This window comes from Myiozetetes cayanensis, unplaced genomic scaffold (assembly GCF_022539395.1).
Source record: "Myiozetetes cayanensis isolate MyiCay16 unplaced genomic scaffold, myiCay2020 scf5-8, whole genome shotgun sequence".
Taxonomy (NCBI): Eukaryota; Metazoa; Chordata; class Aves; order Passeriformes; family Tyrannidae; genus Myiozetetes; species Myiozetetes cayanensis.
This window is the reverse complement of record NW_026087742.1, coordinates 98,438,350-98,461,634: the sequence shown is the minus strand read 5'-3', so window position 1 is coordinate 98,461,634 and position 23,285 is coordinate 98,438,350. Positions and strand designations below refer to the sequence as shown.

The 23,285-nt window shown below is 38.4% G+C and overlaps 1 protein-coding gene across 4 annotated transcripts in view; it reads right to left on the bottom strand.

Moving 5' to 3' along the window:
• FRMPD4 (FERM and PDZ domain containing 4) overlaps positions 1-23,285 on the bottom strand; it is a 298,391-nt gene that overhangs the window by 31,580 nt on the left and 243,526 nt on the right. The gene's annotated exons all lie outside the window — the stretch shown is intronic.

Genomic DNA, 23,285 nt, shown 5'->3' with positions numbered 1-23,285 from the left:
AAATTTCTTTCACCAAATTTACAAATCCAAGTCCCTTTTTATACCATCTAGCTCTTGTACGCCTGAAGCCAAATCTTTTTGAAGGCAGCAGTATTTTCTTCAAAACAAAAATGCGTACAAAATTTAGTCCCAATTTCTTCTCTAGGTCTCCTTTTAAAATGGGTGGAAAAAGACTAATGTTTGCTGAATACCCCCATTAGAATTTTTACACTTTTACAAGACTGCTAAAGAAAGGTTTTTCTTTCAATTTAAAAAGCTCCTCTTTAGGATGAAAATAGTAAATGGAAAACATATGAGCAGCTCTAAAAAAACCCAATAGATTTATAGAATAAAGAGAAGAAATTATTAGGAATCTTGATATGATCAAGATATCTAGACAAACAATATATCTGACATGTATATTTTGACTATTGGTGGGTGACTGGGGGCAGTGGATAAGTGGGGAAAAGTAAAGTGGAAGAAGAAGGAAGAAAAGCCAATCCAAGTCAATATCTTTTGAATTACCTTGTTGGTCAGATGGCTCCTGAGGGCAATATTAGCTAAGAAAAAATCAGTTGCCATTTTGTTGAGATGGAATTGAATTTCTGTTGGTTCTATTTTCAAACACAAATTGATTATGTGACTTATTGCCTGGCTAATTGACATGAAACTGATTCGGCATGTCTTACCTGTTCAGCAGAACTAACGAAAAGAAATCACACTGTATTGGTATTATACAGTGTCACCTTATACGCATACTCACATCTCTGATATGCAAATTAAAAAGCCAAAAAAGCAAATAAAATGGAGAGACAGAAGGCCCAGTCAGAAACTGGTCTGGAAAGCCAGGCTATACTTGATGAAGCCAACATATCACTGAATACCAACAGGGATAGCAAATTCTACTTTTGTCAAAGCCATCAGTCATGCAAGGGACAAGGTCTGACCAAATATCCCCTGCCTAAAGAAAAAATTTGTTAAGCTTCAATTTACTTGTCTTTTTAGATATTTGTATCATTACACTAAAGGATTATAGGTAGACTTTTCAAAAGGAGAGATTGACAGTTTTGGCTGCCTGTCTGGCCCTGGAACAACAGAAATAAAGTTAATTTAGAAAGTTAAAAAAAATTAATGAGGAGCTATATGTGGTGAAAATTATATGTTCTGCTGCAAAACATCATAATTTTGTCCCCTTCAGATATAATTATAACTACTTTCAGGAATTTCCCACAATTATTTTTCATTTCAATAAAATATGTCTAAAGTTAAATTCTAGACATTATTTATTCAATCATGAAACAGGCTTCATATACAGTGTTCATAATTCTGAAAATTTATAGTTCAATTTTTAGGTCTGCAAGCTAAAGTTTTGGAAAGATCCACAATTATTCTTTATTATTCTCCATCGTTTTTCTCGAAGAGTTCAGAACTTATAGCTTAAAAAACCAAACAATAGAGAGTTGCCTTAAAAAAAGAAAATCAGTTTCTCCTGAAAATGTTTTTCAGCTCTTCATTATTCTTAGATTAAATCTGTCCAGGTGCCAGTGTAGGCAAGATTCATTCTAGACTAACAAATGCTTTTTTTTTTTAATGGAAGGTCAAAAGGGTATATTTCATGGACAAGACTTTCCTACAGGATAATCACTTGCATTGGAAGGATGCTAGACTCTGGACCATTCATTCAACATTTGAGGCTATAAGGCCCTTTGGAGTATCTGGACACATGAATGTTATACATACATAAAGTTGGTGCCAAGCACTACATACAGACCCCTCATCAACAGAGTCAACATTTTCCATAAAACTCATGCTACAGGCAAAACACACCACAGTTACGGAAGAAATAGATATTTAATAAGCAGGGTTTTTATCTGCAGTAATCAGTCACGACTCCTCTGCTCGTTTTAAAACTTTCTCAACTAATGATAACAAAACTCCACAGAACAGCACATCTTTTCTACTTCCAGTATGGTTAGCAAATCCTATAAATCTATATGATAAACCTTGCACAGCACTGGAGACTGTCAATTTTACCATGTACTGTAAAAGTCGCAATAATGGAAAAACAATGGAATCACTGACTGTGTGATCTGCGAGTTTTGTAGCTTAAATGTATGTGGACATAGGCATGTCCATGTGACAGCAGAACATACAAACAGTTTAGATTACATAAACTAGGTATGTCACCATATTTGAATATGAGTTATTTTTAAACAACTTCTGAAACGTAGTGGCAAAGGCTAAAAAAACCCAATTGCAGTCTTACTTTCCTCCTGAAATGTGTTTTCTCCTCTAAAATGTGACTGAATCTTTTTTTTAAAAAAATATATATATTATAGTTATTTTATTACCTTTCATACTCACTTAACAATTGCCTAATTATTTCTGTCTTAAATCTATCTACTCTTTTAGAGTCACTCAAGACCAAAAATCTGCAACTCCAACCTTGGACAACAAGCTGAGGACTTTTTGGGTGCTCTGCCCCCTGACTAGCTAACACCAACACCACAATAAAATATCACCATGTTGTTTTCATTTCCTGACATTATAATCAGACGGTGAGAAGGCTAAAATCTGAAAACTCTGATGGGAATTTGTGATTCATCTCTCTGTCCTTCTCTGTGTCCTGCGCGATGTTTATATTTGTCCATTCTCTCTACTCCTTACAGCTACCTAGGCTGTAACAAGGAGAGAATATAGATGGTTTGAGAATCAAATTATGTTGTATTATAAAGGTTAAAGTTGTATTACTAAGTATTATGCCTCTGGAGCTACATGAGGCGTTAACATTCAGCTACAATGCCAGCCATTGACTTTATCTGTGAACTCAAGGATGGAAATCACTGTCTCTCTTCTGCTTCTTGTGAGCTGGAAGAGAGGAAGGGCAAGGGACATGGGGCAGGCCCAGTGTTTGAGACAAATGCAGTAAGTGGGTCTGTTCTTTGTATGCATCCTACAGCAAATATAGCATACGAATAAAGAGAAAGTATGCATATATTGGTCTTAAGAAGGGAGAATGAAAAATTATTGGTTACCCTAATTTAAAAACTTTTAGCAGTTTTACATATAAGAGGAGTATTCCATTTCTCTCCCACTGAAGATGAACAAATTAAGAATTGACATGGAATAAATAATAATATGATATACAGGGAATGCAATTCAGAAAGATCTTTCTCTTAATTATAATTAAGCTCTGTTTCACCTACAATGAACATCAAATTTGAAAATCTTGTTTTGAAATGCTTTGTTCTCTGCTATTTTGGGATCATCTGTTTCACTTTGGTTCTCACTATTAATGAGAAAGGGCTGAATTCTGCAGCTGTGGAGTTTGATGCCATGATCTGCAGTATGTTTCACTTTACATTTTTGAAGTAAAGGAAGTGGAAATCAGTGGGTAAAAAACTAACGACAAAATGTAACAGGTTACCTCAAATGGCCTATTCAGAGCTATGGAAAGTGGAAATAATCCTAAAATTCTAGAATCTAGGCTAGAGAAAAATCATTCAATGTTTGAATGTCTTTCAATATTATGAAGATTAATGCAGTAATAATGAACAAAGATTTTGCAAAGTCACTCTATTGTAGTACATTTCTAATTACTTCATAGAATGAATCACAGAATCATACAAAAGTTTGGGTTTGAAGGGACCTTAAAATCATCTAGTTCCAACTAAGTATCATTTTGATTTGAGCCATATATACATGTTTACATCAAACCTGTTCTACAGCATTTATCTTTACCTAGGGAAGCTCTAAATTTCACTTCTCCAGGCTTTTATCATGAACAGTACTTCCTGTGGAAAAGAACAGTTTTCCCTAGAGATCCATGTAGATTTATTTCCAGGGTTGGGGACATCTTCTGGTAGGACCCTGGTGGCATAGAGTAGACCCATCTTAACCCAGAGTTTCTTCATTCTCAGCTGATTTCACACAGCACACACACACACACAAATTAACAAGTACAACAGATTACACCATGCTGGAAGCCACGGTACTGTGGGCAAATTACTTTTGGCCTCTTGATTACATCTACCCGTGGATAATCACTGTTTTAGCAGTAGGTGAAGCATCAGACCTCTCCAAGCCTAGGAGGAAGATGTTTTCCAGACAATTTTTAGAGGAACACAGAAAATTATCCTTTCTCAAGGGGTTGCCAATATTTGGCACAACAAACTGCTTGAAGAGTGTCAGTGGGATTGCAGTCTCTGCCTGTCCAGTTGGCTGCACTGACCTCTGTAGAGTCTCTGAAGATCCTGTACACAGCTAGAGAAGGGAATTCCTGGCATCACTCTATGCGGGCAAGGCAGGGTATGCTACACATGGCATTACATCCCCAACTCCACCTCAGAAGCCAGTTGCAGGAGTGCAGCAGGAATGAAGTGTAGCAAGAGGCTCATAAAATAAGGTAGGCCACCACAGAAGTGAGATCTGGGGTCCCACTTTGGGGACGAGGGGTAAGAGTGCATGGCATATAGATATAGATGATGGGTACATGAGGCCAGAGTGCTAAGCTTTGGGTTCAGACACATGAGGAACAACTTAAGAGATGAAAGGGAGCATCAGTTTGGACAATGTTTTTTTCTGGGGATGATAGAGCACAGAACACAAAGATCATGGAGTTCAGGTCTTGTTTTTGGATATAGGAAGAGTGCATTGAAACCCTTGGTATCAGAAGGCAGAAAGAACGCAATCACATTTGAAAAGCTGTGGCTACTCTGTCTACTGATGTTAATGGTATTAGCTGTCCTTAGCCTTGCTGTCAATGCAGTGAAATACTCTTGACATCGAAGAAAATTCAACTTGTGAACTCCTGAACCCTGCAGTTTAATTTGCATAGGCTGCTGCTTTACAAGGTCCTTAAAATTTAAGTTTGCCATCAAGTATGTGAGCGCTTGCAGCAGCAGAAGCAATCTGCACAATAACCTGGGAAATTCACAAGTTTCCTGTTTGAATGTCTGAGCTGTAAAAACTATGCGAGTAATGGATGCTTGAAACGACCACTGCCACTTGAAGTATAAAACAAGATAAGCATGGGATTATTACAACATTGCAGGATCAAACAGCAGTAGAAACACAGATGAGTGAAAAGATGCTCTGATTACAAATAAATAACTTCAATAACAGCATACTGAAAATTTCTGTCGAAGCAAATTGTGTTTTGTATAAATGTTATTCTTTATTTTAAAGGCCTGGCATAGTGTGAAAGTCAGTCTTTAAAATTGTCAGTCTGCAGCTCACACTAATTGGAACCTTTGTTGGTAGTCTCCACAAGGGGTCGAGGAGAGAATATGTCTGCAGGCTGAATTAGGCTTGCTTCCTCTGAAAGAAGTGGTCCCTTCAGATCAGGGCTGTGGCACACTGGTGGGCTTTCATGCAGGAGATGCCATCTCAGATATCTCTGCAAATAAAGGCTTTGAGAATAAAAAAGCCTCCCATTCTCTAAGGTTGTCCATCTGTCAAGCTTTTACATGTACCAAATTCAGTCCATTTTCTCCTTTATTAGCACTGTGACAAGGTGAGCCCTATAAAGCTTTTGTTCTTGGAATTTCAGTGCTGTATTAAGACCTCTATTTACCTCATCAACATAACCCTCCTCTAAACAAATATTCAAAGTTGTTCAATTGCTTATATTCTCAACTTTAAGGCTATTACCTTTGTAGTTAAGGCTATTACTCTGTGTTACTTTTGAGTTACCAAAGTGTTGGTCAAAGTTAATACTTGTACGGTACATGCTGTACAAAAGTGTACAAGAGTAAAGCTACTTGAATAGCAACAGCAGCATTACAATGCTATCTAGCTGATGAGCAATGTTACCTGCTCCTTACTACATTGGCCTTCAATCAATTTTTGAGTGCACTTCTTAATATCAGCAATATGCAGAGAACTCAACATTGACTGAGGTGTGTTCCTTAGACAACCATTTTCCTACTTGCACAAATCTATGGTAGTCTCTTCAGCCCCTGAGAGCACTTGGGCTTCAACTCCAAGATGGAATAGAGGATGTATTAGGAGGTACTAATACTGGAGTTGTCTGATCCAACAGAATTAGTTTTTGCTCATTTTGGCCAGCATAAAGAAATCCCACAAGAGCCAGATGAGCATGTGTGTATATCTGATGGACTGAGACTTTCAGCAAGTCAACCGTGAGCATGCCACTGCTGCACTATCACAGCATCAATTACTTCATGCTGCATGAAGATGCCATACCGCCAAGGAGAAAAATGTAGTGCTTACTCCTCTATTAATTAATTGCTCATCTGTCCTCTTCTAATTAGACTTTCTACATATTAGTTTTAAAGGATCAAAGATAGATAAAATGGGATAATATTGGTCTCTCAGGTCACTCATCCAGGCCAATGTTTCAGTGCTAGTTTTCCTATCATTAACTGCCAAAGTCTCAAAAGCTCTGAGGAAAAGTTAATTCTGAAAGTGTAATGAACAAAATGTAATATAAGCCAGCCCCAAGATGTCCATTGATGACACATCTTTAGAAATATGGATCTATTATTCAATACTATCAAAGCAAAATATTTACAGAAGAGGTTGGTCTCACCATGGAAAGGTCAGTCGTACTCCCCTGAAAATTTCTCTTATTTGTCAGACTACACTGTTTCCATCAGACTTCCAATGACTTTTAAATGGTATTTTCATGGGCATTTTCTGCAAGCCCTTTAAGACAGAGTTTCTAAGTGAGCTCAGTTGTTCCCAAATTTAGTGCTCTCACTGAAATCCCACCAACACTCACTTCCCCTCTGCCCCCTCCCTGCCTCCATCTAGAAACACAAAAGGCAAAGATTATGGGTTAAGATAACAACAATTTACTGGAAACAGCAATGAGATAAGAAAATGAATAGTAAAAGCAACAATACCAATCACAAAAGTGTACAAAGAGAGAAGGTGATTTACCTGCAAAATGCTCATCAATCCCAGGACAATGAAAAACAATGGCAGACAGACCCTCCTTTTGGCACAATTTCCCCCAACTGTAAACTATACCCACCTTCTTCACAGAAGCCAGAGTCCCTATTGCAAAAAAATTAACTCTGTCCTGGCAGAAACCAGGACATGAATGCAATTCTGTTTTCCCATTCTGCCACTGTCCATGCACAAAATCTGACAGGCACAGAACAGCTGCCCACTGCCTGCACTGCTCAGGTAAGTTAAACCAATGCAATTAATTTGGGAGCACTTATCCTTTGTGCTGACATTCTTATATGGGACATCCAGGAACCTGAACTGTACTGAAACACAAAGGCTGCAGAACAAGTTGCACAACGTTAATTTCTAACCATTCCTCAAAATCCAACCCAATGCTGACATGACAGATTATGCTTTGAAAGAGTGGTATGAAGCAATTCTCTGATGCAGCCACCACAGACCTAGCAATGGTTATGAAACCTATGCCAATTGCTCAGTCACTTTTTATCTTCAACCTTCAAAAATGAAGCCATTATGATTTCACTGCAGTAGTATTCATGGGAATACAAAGTTTAATTTGAAAAATGCTAAATGTCATTACAACACACTTTTATTTTCTGGAACAATTTATAAATTTTTGTAAATAGATCTGGATGGTCAAACTGAATTCACAGTTCACTTACTGGGGAGAAAGAAAAGGACTACAACACCTCAAGTACTTTTCTGTACAGGTCTCATACGTTCCTCTACATTATCTGAATGAGATTACAAGAAGCTTTCTTATGCTCTACTGAATTTCCAGCAGTTGTTTAGACATCTTGTGCAGTCACATATTCACCTGAGTTTTTTTTCAAGTGTGGAAACTGACAAAATAATAAAGCTTAAAGAATGTAGGAAGTGATGAGGCAACTTTCCAAACTCTGGAAATTGGTGTTATTCCATTCACTTATCTCAGCGTAAAAGATTAACAATATGATCTAGCAATTGAAAAGGATGTTTCAGGGAGTAAGTGCAATTCTAATATTCACATAATGAAGCCTCGTTGGCTTCCTTTTTTTTTCTTTCAAAGAGACACAATGTAAATTTTCACCGAGAAACTAAATTCTGTCTTCTAACGGTTTATTTTTAATGTCTGTTTTTGCTGACACTGTGTTAAAAAGTAACAATGATCGCTTTACTCAACAATTTTTTTCTCTAGTCTGGCTGCAGCAGACCTCTCATGCCCCAAGAGAAGCAAAAGTTTTGATTTAATTGATGTTGGGTTACTTCTCTTTGTTTTAAGTGACAGAGCAGCATAAAGTTATCCCAGATGTCAAAAACTTCATGGCATGTCTAATGGTTATTTTTATAGAAATGTGACTCTGTGCCTAGGTTAAAACTGCACCAGTGATTGAACAAGCAATGTGCAGCTCTGCTACCACAAACCATAATCCAAAGCTAGACTGGCAAGTGACTGCTTATGGATTAAAAGGAACCATCCGCTTGCTGGGATGGTCACAGCATCTTCTGGCACCAGGAAAAGCAGCACTGCTGTCTTGCACAATGAAACCCTGCCTCTAGCACAGCTCTTGTTTGCCTGCCTAGTCTTGACAAAAGTTAGGTAGTTGATATACTGATATTAATATAATGCAAATATTGCTTCATTAGTGCTGCTATTCTCCCAGCAGTTTCCTGCATTGCTCTGATTTTTGTCATGGGGGGTATACTTTGGACAGAGAAGATCTACAGTATATGCTTATGCAGATTTCTGTGAAGTTTGGTCATTCTAGATAGTAGGGCACTTAAGAGATAATAAAAAGAGTCATTCAATAAAATGCATTATCTAATGCCAAACACTTTGAATAAATAATTACAACAATTAATTAAAAAAAACCAGTAGCCTAAACTTGTTGATAAAGAAGGAAATCACGTACTCTAAAATTGTATTTTAAATTGGAAATAAGGAAGTTAAAGAAAAGACACCTGAACATTTCAGAAACTGTAGAGAAGCAATGTCGGTATCTGTACGATTGCAAAAGAGATTTATGGGAGTTACGTATTAAAGAGGATGAAAGATCACCAAAAATGACAAAATCTTAAAGATATTTTTATTATAGGACAAATTAACCATAATCTTTTATGTTCAGAGTTTCATGTTCATTTTACTGAAGCTTTAGAAATCATTACAGTTGCTATTCATAATCTGTACAGCACTGGCATTTTCATTTTCAGGTTTGGGCATTGTGTACGTAGTAATGAAAGGTCAGGCATTCACATACATCCTTCATTCCTGCAGCTATTAATTTCTTTCTTTTCCTTAATGCTTTTCAAAAAGGAGAACATGAGATAAATTTTGCTGATTAAATGTTAAATGCTTTAGGATCATCTTGTTTTAGAGAGTTATCTGAGTTTTTATTAATAATGCATAACATTCACTGAGGGCTATTTTGTATCGGAAGTCCTTCACAGCATTATCTTAGCTCTAAGTAACTCAGCCAATAAAGAAAAAGAAGTCAAGAAGAGAAAGATGCATTCAGAAATGACATGAAGCTCATGAATCCTGAAGATTATTGTATTTTCAAGCACTATATTATATACTGTTATCAGTTCAATATTATTGGCTTTATTATCATTCCTTAAGAAAAACACATTCATTTAACAAGTAATGGTATTTTTCTTTCAGATGTCTGAACACTATTACTTTTGCTTTCCAGTCTTATCTGCTTTTTTGGAACTTGACTATCTGATCCAATCTATGAGCATCTCTGTTCTTTGTTATGGAACACAGTGCTATTATTATGTTTTAAATAATTACAGATTGATGGAAATTGTTTTAAGAAATAAATGTTCCAACAAAGATTCACTCATTTCCTCATTAAGAAAAGTTTCTGCAGTCAGTGGCTTGAGATTTGCGGGTTTTATTATTAGTATTACTGTCATTATTATTATATCTGCAAGGTAAGACAATTGATGGATACTGAGCTCCACAGACTAATGCAGAATGATTTTTGCTTACTGGGTCCAAATAGAAAAATGATTGGTCAGATGCCAAAGACAAATCCATGTGCCACTGGAACAGTATAAGTGATGGCAGATGTGATTTTATAATGATTTGGATGGGTGGCCAAAGAGGCTATTCTTCTTAAGGTGCTGTGCATGCAGCACAGTAATTCACACAGCAGCAGTCCTAAAGTGCAGACTGTTTGGCTATATTTGTGTTCTCACACATTATTTAATATATTTAAGAAGTGGATTGATAAGAGAAGAAATTGAGTCAGAACTTCTGCCAGACAATTAACCACTTGCTTCTGTAAAATTGCATTAGTTTTTAAAAGTCCTGCCATGAATATATACCATATATCCAGAATGTTTCAAATTTAAAGGTTTGTCCCCTTTTTTTCATTTATTTAAAGAAAAAATATATTTAATGGGGCAAAATCAGTAAAATATTAATTTAAAAATCTATTCTATTTAAAGCTCTGTCCAATCTTTCAAGATCATGTTGTTAGTTGTCATTTAATACATCTAAATATTTATGGTGGTTAACCAAATAATGCATTTATGTTGCTATATCCTTTTTCCCCACCTTCTTTGTATCACTAGAACTATATGATTTGTTTTACATTTTCCTTGGCACAAAGAAACACTAATATGAGTCTCACTGAAAAGTTACAAAGCAAATGTATGCTGCTCATAAACATGGTCCTTAAGATAAAACTTAAATTACACTTAAGCAGAAATTCTTTCTTGATAAATGCAAAAACATTGTAAATTATAAGGGGGAAAGGAACGTTTGAAAAGGGGAGAAGAAAATTACCCAGCAGAAACAAACCAAGCATAAAATGCTGAACAGTTGCATTCTTCTATCCACACAGAGAATGAAGACATAATTGCAGTGCATTGGACATAGAGATGTGAGCTCTGGTCTAGATACGATAGGTAACATCAGCAGTAAAAACACGATGACACTCTCTTCAGCATCAGTTATATTCCCCACTCCGAAAACGCCCACACTTGCAGAGTCAAGCTGATGTTTTGGTATCCTTACCAGCTAGATTAAAGTTCACTTGGGGACACAATTCACACACGTGCTGCATCCCAGCGGGCCCCAGCCCACCGCCTCTGCAGCACCGCCACGCTCTGCACCGCAGCAAAAAACAGGGTGAAAATTAACCAGTTTATCACTGTCCTTCCTGCTCCTCAGATGCTGCTGGTAACAGGCAGGACTGAAGGGAAGGACAGTATGATATCTCTCTGCTTTTCAGGAAAACAGTGAGGAGGAGGAGGGAAACTGTTCATAGGGGTGGCAAATACATAACTCACCATATAGCTGCAGCCAGAAGGTGGTAGGAGGGAAGATGGATATTGGTAAAAGGAAAAAAAAAAAGAAAGGACTGACTTAATGTGACTTGCTAGGTTAATTTGACAGGTATTTTGTAAATAATTTATTTGGAATACTTGTATTTTTTCAACCAGATTTATGTCTCCTGTGCCTTGACCGGGTGTTCATGTTCCCCCAGAGAGCCCTGACTGCCCCTGTTGCAGCTGGCAGGACATGCCAGACCCATGCTGCCCTGCACAGGGGAACTCAAGACTGATGGTGCTGGGGAGAGAGTGCCCATGCCCTGGCACAGACACTGCCACAGCCTCTGCTCCTGGCATAGCTGCTCTACCGAAACGAGCAATTATTTGACACAAAACAGTAAAGCAAGCGGAGTTGTCTTACATGAGCCCTCTCTAAGCACAAGCCATGGTACCAAAGGGATGAGGGCACACCACCAGTGCTACCTCTGACTGCGGCTCTGAATCAACCTGTCAATAACCATCTCCTCTGGGCAGAGGCCAGCACTGCCAGCATGGGCTGCACTCGCTGCCAGCAGATCTCCGGGTTGGAGCACTGAGACCTCACCTCCGAATTGCAAATGGGCCAAGGTGAGAGATTGCAGCCGAGGGGCTCCGTCACTCCAGCCAGCACAGCCAGCCACCCCTGACACCCATCCAAACAGGAGATTCACCTCAAGCTGTCTCAGGGCATGAGGTACCACAGCACAAAGTACTTCGCTAGATGCTATCTGAAATCAGAGGGACAGTTGCAAAGAGCTTCTCCTACCCTCAGCATGGCTATAGGCAACCAGTTTAGGCTAAAGGCCCAATTCTAAACAGATGGAGCTGAGAGAGGTGAATTTTCAGTCAGGTATGGGAGCAGTTTTATTGTTCAGAAATTATCTTGGCTTGTCACATACACAAACAGACCAACAGGCTCTGTGGGTTGCACACAGGGTTTTAGGCACCTTGACTCAACCCCATGCAGCGCTACAGGTTGGGTACAGACTGGCTGGAGAGCAGCCAGGTGGAAAGGGACCTGGGGGTGCTGATCGACAGGAAGCTGAACATGAGCCAGCAGAGTGCCCAGGTGGCCCAGGTGGCCAAGGTGGCCAAGAAGGCCAATGGCATCCTGGCCTGCATCAAGAACAGTGTGGCCAGCAGGAGCAGGGAAGTGATCCTTCCCCTGTACTCTGCGTTGGTGAGGCCACACCTTGAGTATTGTGTTCAGCTCTGGGCCCCTCAGTTCAGGAAGGACATTGAGGTGCTGGAGCGGGTCCAGAGAAGAGCAACCAGGCTGGTGAAGGGACTTGAGCACAAGTCCTATGAGGAGAGGTTGAGGGAGCTGGGGTTGTTTAGTCTAGAGAAGAGAAGGCTTAGAGGTGACCTCATCACTCTCTACAACTACCTGAAGGGAAGTTATAGCCAGGTGGGGGTTGGTCTCTTCTCCCAGGCAACCAACAACAGGACAAGGGGACATGGGCTCAAGCTCTGCCAGGGGAAGTTTAGGTTAGATGTTAGGAAGAAATTCTTTACAGAGAGGGTGATCAGGCATTGGAACGGCCTGCCCAGAGAGGTGGCGGATTCACCATCCCTGGTGGTTTTTAAAAAGAGATTGGAAATGGCCCTTAGTGCCATGATATAGTAATTGGAGTTGGATCAGGGGTTGGACTTGATGATCTTGGAGGTCTTTTTCAACCCAATCTATTCTATGATTCTATGATTCTATGACTCTACTACCTGGGCTTTGGATGCTATAGAACTTGCTCTTGTAGTCTGAGCCTACTCAGATACGCTGCATAAAAATGTCTCCTTTATCAGCCATGTAAAAACTTCATCAAGTTCGAAAAGTATGTAATATTAAGGCTCCCCTTCTACAGAATAACTCCTGTAAAGAACAATCTTCAGAGTCTGCAATTTTCTTCTCTTGGGTGACTATCCCATTCTCCTCTTGAACAGCTATTACTTCTTTTTCATTCTTAGTATGTTGAAGATTTTCATTTAAAGCTAGTTCATGAACTTTTTAGGCACTCTCACTTCAGCTGCAATCATGAGATAAGCACAAAAATAAGTGCACTTCAAAAGTCTTATCTCCTTCATTTGTACACACTGACAACGATCTATCTGTGTAAGAATAAATTCCTTGTTCCAAGGATATGAATTAAAATTCAGTTCTCAAAGGGGACACAGCAGAGGATTTAGTATGCAAGGATATATGTTCTTTAGAGGCCATATGTCAAACTGCAAGATTAAAAATAGACGTGTCAAAATTGAGTCTGACAGAAATCACTGTGACATCTCTACGTTCCAATGGACATAATATTCTTCATTATGTAGTCACATAGTAATATTTTTAGCAACCTGGAGACTTCTCTGGAGTATAATTAGACTGCAAATGTGATTTTAAAAAAGTAAATTAAATTATTATTTTTAAAATTAGCTTACTGCTTATGCAAAGTGCTAGATTATGAGTATTGGCTGGCAGTTTCTTCACATCTACAGGTCAGTAGTTTTTTGCATACATGCATACATGTAAGTGAGATGCATACATGTAAGAATGCGCATAATTTTGGTGTTTAGGTGGAATCTGTCAGAAAAGAGTGAGATCTAAACTGACAGGTCACAGAACACTGATAATGCATTTTTATCACCTGCAACCCAAACTAGACAAAAAACTACCACAGTGCATTTCACTAATTCCTCATGAAAAGTAGTTCAAAACTAATAATCTGTGATTCTACAGAAAATGAATCAACCATTAAAAAGCATTTAAACCTTGCAAATCCTTGTTTTAAAACTTTTTTCCCCAATATACTTATAATTCCCTAATTCTTTACTATCCTAACAAAAAGATAATCTCAGGGCAAAAGCTCTTAGTCTAGAAGGGACCAAGAGCCATAAAAGCATATAAAGAAAAGCGGCAGGGGAGAGAAGCATCCTTATAGAAACAGATTCACAAAGTTAATCATTAAAAGGAAAAGTGGAGGAGGGAGATCAGAGAGGTTCAGGGGGATTAATTTGGTTTACTTTCCTCCCTCTACCCTCTCCCCAGCTGCAGATTCCCAAAAAATGTTTGAAGTTCATACCTTCCCTGCAGCTCTTCTGAAGATCCGATCTCCAAAAGGGAAGTTTCAGGAAGGTCACCTGTGGAGGGGATTTTTACCCCTCAAAATCCGTAAGTTCATCATTTGAACAATGTACTACTCACATTTTTAAAGGCAATAATAAACCATACACTCTCCTAGTTCTTTGTTTCATTCTGTGAGACCAAATATCCAACACTTGCTTTGCTGTTGTCAATATCATTAACCTATTTAGTCAGCCTGATGCACCTCAACCTTCTGCAACACGCAGTGGTGACTTTGTACTTCATTCACAGTGCTGCTGCTGCTGCTGCCACCTTCTTGTACATCCAGGCAGTGTCCCTGCACAAGCAGAAGCCTAAAGATTTCTTCTTCTGGCCACAGGCAAAAAATTCCAGGTGTCCCAAAGGCCATGTGGATTTCTATGCCTTGTACAACAAAGTCATTGGTTACACAAGGCCAGCCACTGGAGATGCTCACAGACCCCTACAGCTATGTGGCACTGACCCACTGCTCATTTTATCTCACTCTCAAAGGGCTGGTTCTTGGAGAGGGCAATAAAAGGAATGGCAGGCTACCTCAGCTGCCCCCCTGCAAGCTTCCTATGAGGAGCCTGAGCAGAACGGATGACTCCTCTCCAAGCTGCAATCTTTTCTTCCTATGTTCTAGGCTGGGAAATATTCCAGCTCCTTCAGATGCCACTTACCAACTCTCAGTCTACAAATTACTAAAAAGTAATTTGGAAAACTATACTACTCCAGAAACACAGGAGTCCATTCCATTTGCAGAATAAGAGTAAGATACACAGAGTCATTCCCATTTACTACAGTGGATAAGGTGGAAGAGAAAGGGAAAGACATCATCAGTCTATGGTTTTCACTTGAAGAATCCATATTATATATATTCATTAAGGAGATCTTTGATTATGTGTGCAGCCAATGACAGGAAGACCAAAGGGAAGAACCTACAGAACGTCTAGGTTCTTATTGTGCTGCTTTTTAATTAAAAAAAAAAAAAAAAAAAAAAGTTCAGAAGTTATCAGTAATATTCAAGACTGTTAGGAAAAGTGTAGTAAAATGAAGGGAGGAAAAAAAGAATGTTTATGCTTTTTCTAATTGAAAGGGTTGTAGAAATAAATCTTCCCCAAGAAAAAATATTTTGTAAACAATTGATCGTGTGGTCTCTCTGACCTTTCTCTGAAACAACTGGAAACAGGCCTATCAGATACAAATCACAGCAATAAATGGACTTCGGATCTGATTTGGTGTGGTGGTTTTTAAGTTGCTGTATTGCCCTTCCAAGTGATTAATTTTTTCTCATAAAAGCTTGTGATAATGCTCACATTCAGAGGTTACCTAGTACAGACAGTATTGACATTTTTCATAGACATTTGCTACTCAGCGAAAGTTCTTCTGAACTTCAGCAATCACCACTGAGGCATCTGTTATATGGAATGCAATTCTAAGTCCTGAATATAATGAACTTTCTCTGCAAAAAATGCTTAGTTCAGGAAGGAAAATGACTTTACTGAAAACCACATTACAATATATACTGTAAAGAAAGGTGCTATCAATTAACCACATATTTTAATCTTAATAGGTCAGAATTTGAAATAAGGAGACATTTCTGATTTAGCCTACTTTGGATTTCCATCTCTAACACTATACTGACATCTGAAAAATTCAACCATCTAACTTAAGGAAAGTAAAAACAGAAACAAGAAAAGCAATGAAATTTGATTTCAAAAAAATTCCCTTTATTACTGAAAAGATGGTAGTGATGATGCAGATAAAGGTACTTATTACAATCCATCAGATAAATGGTTAAATTGCATCTAACATTTGTGAGGAAGAAGATGAAGACAGAAGTAGCAGAGGAGTTGTGGCAAAAGCATCTTCCTGGGCACAGTCACCCTTTCCTTCCCCTCTAACCTCTTTTCATAGTAAAACAGCTTCAGGGAGAAGAAGATGAACTGATTTATATCAGAAACTTTATCTCTGTGCTGTCAAACTCATGCATTAAATAATGGTGTATCGAAGCCTACCATGACTTCAAAGCCATGATGCCAGCTATGATAAACCTCTATTTTCTTGCATTTTTGGTCTTCCTGAGCTCATGATTTTATGTTTTCTGTAGTCAACAAGACTAGGTTCTTCCACTTAAACAACAGTGTGACTTGCATTCATTCACATGGATACCATGACTCATAGCAAAGCACCAAACAGTTTAATTTAGACTCATGAGAGAAATATAGGGAAAGGACTTCAAACTGCCTGCTATTGTTCAGTACCCACACAAAAAAATCCACTGATTTTTTTTTTTTGGTTTGTAACCTGCAACTGATGTTGAAGGCTGTTACTGCAAGCTATGATAGCCCCCTCCTGGGCCCCAATGCCTCTGCCCCAGAGATGCTGATATGAAACTCGGTCAAACATAAGGTGATGCAGTGAAAAAACAGCAGGAACATCAGTATATAGACCATTTTACTGAGGCACAAAACAACCACAAATATTTTAAATCTCTATATGTTTTCATTTATAGGCTGGGAGATGAACAGATCAACAGCAGCCCTTCCGAGAAAGACCTGCAGCTGCTGGTGCATGAGAGGCTGCACCTGAGTTGGCAGTGGAAGCTTGCAGCCCAGAAAGTCTATTATGCCCTGGGCTGCATCAAAAGCATCATGGCCAGCAGATCAAGGGAGGTGATTCTGCCCTCTACTCTGCTGTCATGAGACCTCTGTTTCTGCTATCATGAGACCCCAGTGCTGCATCCAGTTCTGGGGTCTCCAGCACAGAAAGGATAATGACCTGTTGGAGCGAGTCTAGAGGAGGGGCATCAGGATGGTTAGAGGGATGGAGCACCTCTCCTGTGAGGAAGGGTTGACAGAATTGGGATTGTTCAGCCTGGAGAAGAGAAGGCTTCAGGGTGACCTAATTTTAGCCTTCCAGTACCTGAAGGGAGTCTACAAAAAAGATGGAGAGAGACTTTCTACAGGAGCATGTAGTGACAGGACAAGGGGGAATGGTTTCAAACCAAAAGAGAGTAGATTTAGATTAGATATTAGGAAGAAATTCTCTACTATGTGAGTGTGGTGAGACACTAGCACAGGTTGTCCAGAGAAGTGGATGCCCTATATGTGGAAGTGTTCAGGGCCAGGTTAGATGGAGCTCTTAGCAACCTGGTCTAATGAAAGGTGTCCCTGTCTACAGTGGGAGTGGTTGGAACTAGATGATCTTTAAGGTCCCTTCCAACCCTGGCCATTCTATGATTCTATGATTTATTTACAACTGTCATTTGTTGTAATTTCTACAGTCATAAAACCTAATGCACTAAAAAATCCTCCGGTGTCTCTCTCCTCTATGGTTTTGTTTTGCAACATATAGCATAACCTTAAAAATGGGTCTGGTATCCTTGATATATCTAATTTTCATGTCATGAAAATGCATGCCTTGGTAGGCACACAGCTTCAGAGAAGGGAAAGGGAGAGAAAGTGAAGGGAGAGAACTAGGGGGAGTGATGGGAAAGGGACTCGCAGAGGTTGGGAATGGTAGGTCACAAACCCTGGATCAAATAGGGGAATGCTTTAATAAACCATGTTATTCTGCCTTTTGACAGCTATATCTTAAACAAATTAGCAGGCTACAAAGTAAAGCCGCTATAAGCAATCCATGGGGTAATCAACAGTCTGATCCAAACCCCACTGAAATCCATCAAAAGACAATTACCATCTTCAGCAGGCTTTGAGTCAGACTAATTTTGGTGGAGAATGCACATTTCTTCATAGTTACCAAGAAAACTAAGCAAAAGTGAAAAAGCAACACCTTTCCTGTCACTTTTAAAACACCTTTGTCAAATTCTTCCTATAACATAGCCTTAAACAAGGAGGCACCTCTTCTCAGAAAGCAAAAGGTATGTACTTCTAGAAGCAAGCTGTAGGTATTTTAGCATTTATCATTATGGGCATATTATTTATAGGTTCAACATACAAAATATTCATCCTGTTCAGAGGTGTCCCTAAACAAAACAGGCATTAATTTTTGTGCCTAAAAAAAAAAAAAAAATCCACCATCTATCTCCGGTAAGCACAAAATAATTAATTTACAAAGCTGTGCTTTATTTGCACTTGACTGTTTAATGTACAGGGCTTTTAAAAGAGGTAGGATAGGGTGAAACAGCACTACCACTGTATCATGTTTAATAATCGTAAAATGCTGAAGTTTATTGCTCTATTTGCAATAATAACAGTATTGTTAAACAGCTATCATAACAAATGTGGTTTTGACCAAAGAGTCACAGATATCTGTCTTTATAAATTAAGCTAGTAACAATAGTCCATGCTTATAATGTTATTACCTTCTTTGAAATAACAAAATAGTCCATTCGTGGTGCACCATAAGCACCTACTGGGAAATTTATGTTTTCCTGCCTCATGCATCAGATATCTAAATCAACAGCCTTGACAAGAACATTTTTTCCCTCATTGTTAATGACATAATTGTAAAAGCACTACTGCAAATCAACTGTTGCTTGAATTAAAAACTAAGTTTTAGATCAGTAAATCCTATCAGATTAAGGCAGTTATGCCATAATCTCCACCACACTACAAACCAAACCAAATTACTACTTCTTCCTACTGTTTTTGACATTCAATTGCCAAAACTGAACTTCAGTGCAGAAAAAAAATAAAAAAATAATACTAAAAGCTAAAGGAAACACACTATAAACTGTATATGTTCAGCACTGTGTACCAGAAAAGTAACTCCTTGTCATGCTGTATTTGACTTCCACTCAAAAATCAGCTCATTAGCTCCAGTGAAACAACACACACCTCAAAAAAACCCAAAAAACTCCCAAACCAACAAAAACCCCAACAAAACATCAATCACATAAAAGAAAAAATATTTAAAAAAAGAAGGAGTCGTCCTCCATAGCATCATACCTGGTGAGGCTGAAAGGCAGAAGAAGATATCCAGGTGTGGGTTTTGAATTACACTATGTAACAATAAGTGCAAAACATGGGCATGGGGAACTGTGAGCAAGAGCCCAAGAGCAGAAACTTTCTGCTGTAACAGGAGGCTACTCACTTTGCCACCTTCCTGGAAAAGTCATGTCTTCCCAGAAAGGGCTGATTATCCCACAAGGAATTAGAACAGCTTTTTGAGCTGCTCACAGTCTGGATTCAGGTATGAGATAGGGCAGTCTTACTACTCCAGTACATTCACATATCCTAAGAAAAACATAACATTTATATTTGACTTCATCAAAACACAAACTTCATTGCTGAGCATTGTTGATAGATGTTTTGTGAAGGCCTTATCTTATGTTTGAGCTAAGTACATCTCTCCAAACAGATACAAGATTATAATTTAACGAATTGAAATGGTGGAGAATGACCACCACTTGCTCCCTCTCATCTCTGTGTTATGAGCTGTAGTTTCTTAGGACTTGACTGTACTTTTCTACCTAGCTGAAGAGATACTTGCTATTCCAATTTGTCCTTGTTCATCTACACCTACCTGGATTTATTCTGCAGTAACCCAACTAGGCTGAGCTTCTCATGTCTCTCATAAAAGGGGAAACTTGTGGCTAATTTTTGCTACTCTTCTCAAACTACATTGAATTGCCAACACACTTTCAGGATCGGACAGCACTGCAGACTTCTGTGGTAATATATAAAATTTATATTGCCTTCCTACTCTCACTTGATATCCTTATCCTTTTTATATGCATTTTATATTCATTATATTAGCTACAAGGTACCATTGTGAAAGGTCAAAATCAATGAATCATTTAATGAAATGGCAAGCTTAGAAACAAAATGCTGCACCTTAACAGTCTCTGGTAGTTTCACCTTAAGCTGAGCTTCAGTTACGTGAGCCAAGGGGATCTAGACAGGAATGCTCACGATACCAGCTTTAATCCACTTGCTCTGAGCAGCAGGCACATCCACCCTGCGCTTCACCTTGGCCAGGCTTCTTCTGAAGCAAATTTTTACTACCAGAGGCCATATTCAACACACTGCACTGGGAAATAGTACCTGCCTTGTAACGCCAGCACATGACTTCCAAAGCTATTTTCCCTAAATTTCTGAACTTCTGGAATTTGTTCAGCTATTGCCACATGAGAGTGGTGCCATCAGGTAGAGGTGGGAAGGTCACAAAAATGATCAGAGGGATGGAGCACCTTTCCCATCATGACAGAATGGGAGAGTTAAGACTGTTCAGCCTGGAGAAGAGAAAGCTCTGGGGAGACCTTATAGCACCTTCCAGCACATAAAGAGGGCCTATGAGAAAGATGAGGACAGAGTTTTTGGCAGGGCCTGCTGCAATAGGACAAGAGGTAATGGTTTTAAACTAAAACAAGGTATGTGTAGAATACAAGGAAGAAATTCTTTACAGTGAGGGTGGTGAGATACTGGCACAGGTTCCCCAGAGAATCTGCAGATGCCCCATTCCTAGCAGTGTTCGAGGTCAAGTTGGAAGAGGCTCTAAGCAACCTGATCTAGTGAAAGGTGTCCCCATCCATTGCAGAGGGGTTGGAACTAGATGATCTTTAAGGTCCCTTCCAACACAAACTGATAAAATATTGACATGTTTATTTTGTCATCCTGAAGAACAAGCTTTGCCGTGAATCACTCTGACCTTCAGCTCTGCCCTCCTGAACTCCTCATTATCTCATAGAAGATGTAGTTCCTAATGTTGCTGCCGGACTTACAAAAGCCTCATGACACTCACAGCCTCTCCTGCAGATGAGAAAATCTCCAAACGGATTACATTAAGTGTATTAGGTGAATCTTTGGCAAAATGTATGCAGCATACATATATCTCCATATCTAACCGGTATATTCTATGAACATTAATATTCCAAAAAAAACCCCATAAAACTGGTAATACTCATTAAATGACAAGGGTTATAAAAAATCCCCTATGTTCATATCTTTCTCTATTTTAACATGTATTTTCCTAGTAAAACAGAAACGAAACATGAATTTCTACTACTGGAGAGAATCACAATTACATGACAGAGTTTGCACCTTTTATTTATCACTTTTAAGTAGAGATAAAGGAAATGTTTCAAAGAAATATTTTAGCACTGTCTAACAACTCTCCTTGTAACAGGTTGACTGTACAAACCACATATAATTTCATGATAATATTTTGGGTTAAATGAGCTGCAGAACCTCGGGTTCTCGTTTCTAAGTAACGCACACATCCCAAATCTATTATAGTAGAGCTTTATGAATCATATTCCTCTCTCTCTCTCTGCACATACATACAAATGTGAAAATGCATGCATAAAAATGTAGAAGATATACTGCATGCTTATGATATGTTATTTGTCCAATAAACAGCCATAAGACTTACATTAGCAAACTGTATCCTCAGTCTATGCCACTCAGAGCACAAATTATGCAATCTCTTCTTTCTCTAACAAAACATGATTGCAAAATTCTGTGTTGACTTTTCTTTCCCTCCCATATGTCAATACGTGGAATAGTTCCTTCCTTAAACCCATGGCAGTTTGTATGAATTATTATGAACACAAGAAGTCTGCTGGACATTGCAATAAAATTGGTGTGGAACACTAAGAAATTGTTTCAATACTTTTTAAGGAGAAAAGGAAGTGCTGTCTTTACTAACACAGTTGTCCTAATATTTAATTAAAGACTTTGAACACAAATAGAATTTGAGATAAAATGCAAAAAGATATTTCTGGTCACAAAAATATAATTTTCATGTAAAATTGAACAGTAAGAGGAATGACACAAGATAAAGAATTAAAAAGAAACTGGACTGCAAACTCAAATAATGAATAGTTTTAATTTTTTGCTGTATTCCAATATGGAGAGTTCTTGCTATTACTCTTAATAAACTCTTAGGCAGATGATATTTTCCTCTTAAGTCTCAGGCACACTGTAATGACACATAGAAAATAATATTGAGCAGAAAAGACAATGTATAGAACAAAGATTTCAGTGCAATGACTAAACCTCATGACTCCTATGGTTTTTATGAAATACAGATGATCTCAAGGATTTTAAACTGCTATAGCAACCAATTTTCTTCTCCAGAAGAACTGCCTTTTTCACAGAGTGCTTTCTGAGTAACAGACCTGCTGAAAAGCTGAAGTGATCATTGTAAAATGGGTAAGTTGTATGATACAAGATGACAAGACCTTTGCCTCTCCTGGAGTCTTGTTTGATTCATAAGCTGAACAAATTTGGTCTTAACTAAACCTCCAAGCAAGGTGAATTACTTTATTTAACAATACAGACAGTGCACTGCAGGGATTTTCCCTTCTGCAGTAAGTAAAATATATGAAGCTTTAGTCTGCGTGAGGAGGAATAAGAGCTCAAAGAACAATTAACATTTCAGCACATGATATATAGGAAATACGCCTTTGGGGAAACATAGGCTGATGGCAATCTGGCTTTATCTCTGCAGTCTCTTTTGGTATTTGCAGGCTCTATTCTGACATTCTTATTTCTTGATTTCTTAGATTCGGCTTCTCTTGATTTCTCAAACAAAGCCAAAGTAAGACTAAGACCAACATCATTTGGAAGTCATCTGCTGTGAAATACACGCGATTTGTCTTTCCCCTATTCTTGTTACTGCATTCAGGAGATCTGTGAAGACTTAGATCTTACAAGTCAAGCAAAAAGTCAGAGAATGATGTCCATGGGAAAAAGCCTAAAAAAAGCTAAAGTAGAAGCTAAAATGTTTCTTTTATGCCATTTTTCATGTGTTGCCTGTAATAAATTATAGATGATCAATTGTCACACCAGAAATCAAGAAAAAACTGACTAATAAATCCCAGAGAAATCTATCACCTTAAGCTGCGTTTTGAAGAACTCAATATTTTCAAAGCCATTTTTATTTTCTACTAGTTTTTGTCTCAGATTCTTTGTTTAATGAGAAACTGTTTTCCTCCTTTGACGTTCCACTGTGACCCAGAGTCATCCCAATCAGTGGTAATACTTAACAGAAGAATCTCACTTCAGGA